Here is an 8,932-nt window from a genome sequence, read left to right as displayed (position 1 = left end):
TTTTACGTATTAGTATCTATAAATATAATTATATATTTTTTGATGACTTTAATTACTTGATATGAGATTAATAAAATATTTTCATAGTAACTTGTAAATAATAACATATAATAAGATTTATAAAACAAAAAGATACTAGCGAAAGCAATAAGAAATTATAAACCAACAAAAAAGCTGTAGAAATTAATTATTTACTATTATTATATCTTAGACTTAATAAAAGAAAATAAATTTATTATTTTATTTTATTAGGAGGATTAGTTAAATAAGTTAGTTTATTATATATAAATATAAGTACTGTGGTTCTATCATAAATCGTATTGATACAGTTTTAGTTCGATTATATCATAAATTATAACAGTAAAAAAATTTCGACAAGGTTCAGTTCGGTATAAAAAAATTTCAATAAAATATTTTTTAGAATAGTTTTTTAATATGGATTGAGAAAACCGATATCTATAATTAGCCACACTAGAAGCAATGTATTCATTGAGAGGGTTTGATATTGGGACATGAAGGCTAAAGACGCATACTTTACACTCGGTGTAGGATTTTATTTCTATGGAATGGTGGTTTTATCGAGTCTTTTTTCTTTCTTTTTTTATTCAGTCACCTCTATCCAGAAGAAATTCTCACTTTTAGTTAATATGAATCCTCATATTTATTTATAAATTTATATTTAAGCTTCCATTAAATTTTTACACATCAATTAATTTTAATTTTAAGGCAAAATCCATTGTTTGATCTCTAAACTTTATGAATTTGATTCGATCCGCCCTTATATTTTAATGATATTTTAAAATAGTTTACTATTAACAAGAGAAGGAGAAGGTTTTAAGTAGATACGCCTAAATTGAGAAAAATAGCTAAAAAAATAGAGAAAATGCCACTTAGGAAAGAGAAAATATATGTTAAGACATTGTTTTCATAGATATATAAATTCTCGATTTTTAACTGTTTGATTGATTTTAACCTAATTAATGTGGAAATTGACATTATATATATATATATATATATATATATATGTGTATGTATATGTAAAGGAAACATGTACCATAAGACATATTAATTAACGAGAAAAATCATATTTATGAGAACTCTAAATCTACAAGTTATATGCATGTCAGTAAATTAAGTAGCTACAAAAGATAACTGATTTCAATGAATACAAAATATTACATAAATTAACTTGCAAACCATCATGGAATTCATGTATGTGAGACAACGACAAACAAACTCATAACAAAAACTTATGAGTAAACATGGAAATCAAATGTATCAATTCATCATATAGCTTTTGTGTAATCACATTGTATTCATATTAATCATATGTATTTAAAGCCTTAACTGGATCAAATTAGCCAAGAAAATGATTGGTATTCATTAGAAAAAAGATTAGATTAGAGCAAAGAATGAATTTGATTGATTACCCTTAATGGACTCCATGCATACATGTAAGTTGAAGACTGCTTCAAACTCACATTTGAGCCTTCATGCCTATACTAATTCAAGATGCTTTAACTATAAAATAAGGGTTAAACAAGATATTAGAACACGTAACTTTCTCAAGAAGGAATCTTATTTATTTCTTTGGGGCCTTAATGTTGGACATAGTTTTATTAAAACATAATTGACTTAAAACAAGCAAAAAATTGATAGATTGAAGGAGTAAAAGATTAAACTTGAACTATGCGGGATTTTTAACATTGCACAAAATTATATTATGAAGAAAAAGAAAGAAAGAAAAAGAAAAAATTTACATAAATATGGGAATTCCGCAAAATAAGTTGACTTGAGTAGCTTACTACTCATCTAAAGAAAGATGCAAATAAGATTTAAATGCATCATCTGTGAAAACCCAAGCAATCACATTCACTAACCACAACTAATGGAACAATAGTTATTAAATGAGAATTTGTTAACTCATAACCAGTGTACATTTGTAATGACTGGAAACTATTATATTTCATGTTATTTCACCATTTGAAATATAGCATCATTTAGTCCTTTTGTGGCATTTAAAGGTCCTTTATAGCTATGTAATACAAAAGTGAAAAAACAGATTATTTACTCATTCAGAAATTAGCTTTTCTTAGAACTTCCTATATTGTTATTTCAAATTCATATCTTTTAGGAGGTTTGTGCACTCTTGGCTTTCTAAGATCAAGATCCTACATGAAGCAATGCATTGCAGTGGTAGGTGAGATATTCATGACCATAAAATGTCATAATGATTGCAAAATGACTCTTGCATTGATCAAATACTAAAAAAAATGATACAATTAGAAAAATCTTCATTAATTTGCTTGGTTAGAAGCTAAGGAAAACACAACCCACACAAGATTGTAAAACAAGCTTTTTTTTTCATAAGAATAATATATTCCATGCGAGCTCTAATCTTTAAAAGCAATTTGTAAATAATAGGAAACTGAAGGAAATCATCCGCGTGTTTCTCATTGATTTTGGTTCATAATATACTAGTGTACAAGCTAATCATAAGGCTACAATCTAGGCTACAAATAAAGTAATTACCGTAGGATATATATTACAAAAGATAGATGCTAATGTAGATAAGACATATAAAGATTATTTTACATAATCTAATAAATCTAACACACCCCTGCAGTCGAAACAGGAGGTTGACGGACGCTGAGACTGTCCCAAAAATCATCAAAGAGTATGCATGGAAGCCCTTTAGTAAAAATATCTGCAATTTGATAACGAGATGGGATATGAAGAACTCGAACTTGTCCATGTGCTACTTTCTCGCGGATAAAATGTATATCCATCTCGATATGCTTAATGCGCTGATGTTGTACGGGGTTACCAGAAAGGTAAATGGCACTAACATTATCATAGTAAACCAATGTAGCCTTTAGAATTGGAAAATGCAACTCCAAGAGAAGGTTTTGAATCCAGCAAGATTCAAAAACAACATTAGCGACCCCTCTGTAGTCGGCTTCAGCATTAGACCGAGAGAGTGTGGGTTGTCTTTTAGAGGACCAGGATATCAAGTTGTCTCCAAAAGATACACAATAACCGGAGGTGGATCGTTGGGTATTTAGGCATCCACCCCAATCAACATAAGTATAAGAGATGACACCAGAAACTGAGGACTTGTAGAGATGTAAGCCATAATCAAGAGTGCCCTGAATGTATCGTAGAATTCGTTTTAGAGCAATCATATGTTCATCCTTCTGGTCACGCATATGTAAACTAACTTGTTGTACAACATAGGATATATCTGGTCTCGTGAAAGTAAGGTGCTGCAATACTCTAGCTAGACTACGATAGTGGGATGGATCTTTATAAGGAAATCTTGTTGATGTACTCAACTTAGCCTCTGTATCAACCGGTGTGGGAATTGGCTTGCAAGATGTCATACCTGCTCGATCAATAATCTCCTCTGCATATTTTCTTTGACAAAGAAATAACCCACCGGCATGTCGGGTGACTGCAATGCCTAAAAAATAGCTCAAAGGGCCCAAATCTTTTATAGCAAATTCAGAAGCAAGAAGTGACATGATAGATTGTCGAAGATTATCAGAGGATGCAATGAGAATGATGTCGTCAATGTAAAGTAGTATGTAAGCCATGTCATTTCCTTTCCGATAAATAAATCAAGACTAATCACATTTGCTATGTGAGAATCCAATAGCAGAGACAAAATCAGCAAACCGTTGATACCATGCACGAGGAGCCTGTTTAAGGCCATATAATGATTTTTGAAGCAAGCACACATAATCTGGATGTACTGGATCTCTGAATCCCATAGGGTGATGCATATAAACGGTCTCATGAAGCTAACCATACAGAAAAACATTTTTGACATCTAGCTGATGAATGGGCCATGATTTTGATAGAGCAAGATTAAGGACAACCCGAATAGTAGCAGGCTTCACCACCGAGGTAAAAGTTTCATCACAATCCACACCAACCTGTTGAGACCTGTCATTACCAATAAGACGGGCTTTGTGCCTCTCAAAAGAACCATCAAAATTCTTTTTAAGACGAAAAATCCACATAGAACGAATAACATTCACATTAGGAGGATGGGATACCAAATCCCACGTATTATTTTGAATAAGAGCATTAAATTCATCGGTCATGGCAGCTTTCCAATTCGGGTTGGACAAGGCAGCTTCGGGGTTACGAGATAAGGGGGAAGGTGTAGCCGAAATGGTCAAATTAAAGTGACGTTTAGGCTTAAATATCCCATGCATGCTGTGGGTGGACATGGTCTGAGAGGTGGTTTGGACAGGTGGGGTTTGATGTGAGCTTGGGGGTATATGGGCTGGTCTGATAATAGAGGAGCACTAGGTAAGAGAGGGTTGAGGTGAGTTAAGTGGCTGAGTGGGTGGTTGAGGAGATGCTAAGCCAGGAGAGGGATGGACCGTAAGAGAGAAAATGGGCTCCGATTGTGGATGGACTGGAGAAGGGTGATTTTGAAGATGATGGTGTAAGAGAGGGTGCAAGCCATCATTTAAAAAATCATAGGTGTTGGAGGTTGGAGTATACTGGTTGGAAAAAGAGAATTGGGACTCATCGAAGATGAAATGTCGAGATATGATAATTCTTTCATTAGACAAGTCATAACACTTATATCCCCTATGGTTAGGTGGGTAGCCTAAAAAGACACATGGAGTGGAACGAGCATGAAGTTTATTTATAGTAGTTAAGGGAAAAAGAGGATAACATAAGCATCCGAAAACTCATATATTTATATGAAGTATTCCGATGATAGAGTATTTGAGTGGGGGAGTAGTATGAGAGTAGCTTGCTTGGGAGAATGTTTAAAAGATAAGTTGCCATTTGGAGAGCATGATGCCAAAATGATGGTGGCATAGAGAAGTGCGCAAGAAGGGTTCGAATCAAATTATTGATGACTCGAATTTAATGTTCGGCTTTTCCATTTTTAGGAGAAGTATGAGGACATGAGTAACGAAAGGCCATCCCATTTTTATGACAAAAGGACTTAAATTGGACATTATCATATTCCCGCCCATTATCGCATTGAAAGCATTTGATATTCTTCTTAAATTAAGTGCGGATGAATGCACTAACAGGCAAGAAAATGGAATAGACTTGGACTTCTTGCCAATAGGGAATGTCCATAGAAAATTAGAGTAATTATCTAAAAGCAAAATGTAATATTTATGACCTAATGGACTTAAAATAGGAGATGTCCACAAATCATTATGCAAAATATCAAAAAGCATTGTAGTGGAAGAAAAAGAGTCCTAAAATGGTAACTTGACATGTTTCCCAAAAACACAAGATGGACAAACTGAGGAGCAAGAAGAGTGTTTACAAGTAATAAAATTATTATTCTGAAGGGAGCATAAAATAGGTGTTTCTAGGTGTCCTAAACAATTATGCCATATAACTGGAGAAAGAGCTGCAAAGGTGGATGAAGAGGTGGAGTGATGGGTTGTGGTAGTGGCGAGAGGATAGAGATCCCCAGTGCTATTACATTTCATTATTGGCATCCCCGTCTGAAAGTGCTTCACAAAAAACCCAAAAGGATCAAATTCAATAGAAATATTATTGTCGATTGTGAAACGACGCACATATATTAAGTTTTTAATGAGTTTAGGTGCATGAAGGACATTATTTAAATATAAAGGGGGATGAGGAGGAGGGAGGTTCGTTTGTCCAAAACCATGAATTGGAATTTCTTGTCCACTACCAACAATAATATTTCTGGCATTGCTCATATTAAAATAAGACGAGAGAGTACTTGGAGATGTCGTCATATGTGAGGTTGCGCCAATGTCCATGTACCAATTCTCATAAGGAGTATTAAGAGTCATAGTATGCATTGCTTGTTCAATTTCAGTTGGAGAATAACTGGAAGGAGGTGGGACATAGGCTGTATAAGCTTGCTGTGGACGATTGCCAAGAATACCAGGCTGACGAGTAGGTGGTGGCCTAGCCCAAGACGAGGTAGGGTATGGACACGGAGGGGCTGCCCAAGGCTGTGATGCCTAACCCCATGGTGGATATTATCCCCACTGTTGTGACTGCTGCTGCCATATTCTCTGCTGTGATAGCTGCGTGTGGGTGCCACCACTGGCATGATTGTGGCCACCACGACTACGCCCTCTACCACCATTATTTTTGCCCCGATTGTTAGTGCGATGCTGACCATGTTTCTGACTATTATGATGCGGTTTGTTGCATTACGCAAGCCAAAATATGAACCCTTGGATTCATTGATATAATTGTTGGCACTGAGGAGGGTTGTACCTATAGCATTGGCAGTGGCCGTGGTTTGCTTGGCCTTACGGGTTTCTTCGAGAATTAATCTCGAACGAGCCTCACAGAATGGAGGCAAAGGATTACTTTATTGAATGAATGTAGCAACACCATCATAATTTTTATTTAAACCCGTAATTAATTGAAGAACTAACCGTTGATTCGATACTGGTGCACCAACATTTCATAGTTGATAGACAAGCATTTTGAGTTCTTGACAATAGGCAGAGATGTTTGCAAAATTGTCTAGATGGACATGAGTGAATTGATTTACTAGATAGACAGCTCGGGAATTCTTGTTGTCTTGAAAAATATTTTGCAATCGCTCCCATGCTTGTTGAGCAGTAGAATCTGATTCTAAGATAGTTTGCAAGAGATCATTTGAGATTGTGCCATAAATCCATTGAAGAACTATAGCATCCAAGCGTGACCAGAGTTCTTCATCACGTGCCACCGCCTTCTCCTTGGTTGTCTCAATGGTCCGTTGTGTAGGAGGGATGATGTGTCTTAGAGGATGTTTTAGTACAAGTGAATGAATTGGTATTTCCTGCAGACTTTTATGTACTTGACATGGAAGAAGATAATTCTCCTAACTCAACGTCAATTTTGTTAGGAAGACCATTTCTTAAAACTTCAAAAACAAAAATTGATGTACATGATGGCACACTTAGCATGAAATTTGATAATGAGATCATAAAATTTAATATCTATGATGCCATGAGATATCCTAGTGATGTATCCTCAGTTTTTGTTTTAGATGGGATTGACACTCTAGCGCAGGAAACTTTTGAGTTGGAACATGAAGACAAGTTGCAAGTTACACTCACCAACAACCTTAATCTAAAAGAACTTCTACACCTTGAAGCACTTTATGTGATATATTCGCCTCTACAAGACACCATTTTTGCATTGGATGCACTCAAGCTTGTGAGAAATAATGTTGCTTATATTGATTTATCTTATTCTTATAAAAAGCTTATTTCTTCTATCATACAGGCACCAAAGTTAGAATTGAAAGCTCTACCTAGCCATCTAAAGTATGTGTTTTTAGGAGAAAATGAATCCTTGCCGGTTATCATATCTAATAAACTCACTACTTTGGAAGAAGAGGTGTTGATTCGGGTACTTAGAGAGTACAAAGAAGCAATTGGGTGGACTATAGCTGATATCAAAGGATTGAGCCCCTCTTTATGCATGCATAGAATACTTTTAGAAGAGGAGAGCAAGCCATCTAGAAGCCGACTAAACCCTCCTATGATGGAAGTGGTAAAGAAAGAAATTATGAAACTTCTTGATGCAGGTATGATCTACCCAATTTCTGATAGCAAATGGGTAAGTCCAATTCAAGTTGTCCCAAAGAAAACAGGTATAACAGTTGTAGAGAATTCAGACGGTGAGTCAGTTCCAACCCGCATTCAAAATGGGTAGAGAGTTTGTATAGATTATAGAAAATTAAATACTTCAACTCGGAAAGATCATTTTCCTCTCCCATTTATTGATCAAATGCTTGAGCGTTTAGCCGGTCGTTCTCACTTTTGTTGTCTTGATGGTCAATCAGGTTTTCACCAAGTTCCAGTGGCACCCGAAGACCAAGAAAAGACAACCTTCACTTATCCAATTGGGACCTTTGCATATCGACGAATGCCGTTTGGTCTTTGTAATGCACCCGCAACCTTCCAAAGGTGTATGGTTAGTATATTTTTAGATTATGTAGAGAATATCATAGAAGTTTTTATGGATGATTTTACGGTCTATGGTAATTCTTTTAATAAATGTTTGGCTAACCTTACTAAAATTCTTAAGCGGTGCATAGAAACAAACCTAATTTTAAATTATAAAAAGTGTCACTTCATGGTTGACCAAGGTCTTATTCTAGGTCATGTTGTGTCATCTAGAGGAATTGAAGTTGATAAATCTAAGATAGATGTGATCAAATCCCTGCCTTACCCCGCTAGTGTGTGGGAAGTTCGTTCTTTTCTTGGTCATGCAGGATTCTATCGACGTTTTATCAAAGATTTTTCGAAAGTAGCTCAACCATTGTGTCGCTTACTACAAAAGGATGTTGAGTTTGTACTCGATGAGTCATGCAAGGAGGCATTTGATAAATTGAAAGATGTGCTAACTTCAGCACCAATTATTCAACCACCAGATTGGACCCTTCCGTTTGAGATCATGCGCAACGCTAGCAACCATGTCATGGGTGCCGTCCTTTGGCAAAGAGTAGGAAGAGCTCCACATGTCATTTACTACGCCTCAAGATCACTAGACAATACACAATGCAACTACATAACAACGAGAAAAGAACTTTTAGCCATTGTTTTTGCTTTAGAGAAATTTTGCTCATATTTACTTGGAACTAACGTGATTGTTTACTCTGATCATGCAGCTCTCAAGTATTTGCTTTCCAAGAAGGACGCAAAGCCAAGGCTTATTCGTTGGATACTCTTACTACAAGAGTTCAACTTGACAATAAAAGACAAGAAAGGAATAAAGAATTTGGTCGTGGATCACCTTAGTCGCTTAATCACAAATGAAGAGCCATCACCTTTGAAGGATGAATTTTCAGATGAGCACCTCTTTTCTATTCATAATTCTATTCCTTGGTTTGCCGATTTAGTTAACTACTTAGTTACTAGAACGCTACCAAATGATTTATCTAAGGCTCAAAAGGATC

This window comes from Ricinus communis, chromosome 9, assembly GCF_019578655.1.
Source record: "Ricinus communis isolate WT05 ecotype wild-type chromosome 9, ASM1957865v1, whole genome shotgun sequence".
Classification (NCBI taxonomy): Eukaryota; Viridiplantae; Streptophyta; class Magnoliopsida; order Malpighiales; family Euphorbiaceae; genus Ricinus; species Ricinus communis.
This window is presented reverse-complemented; position numbering follows the sequence as displayed.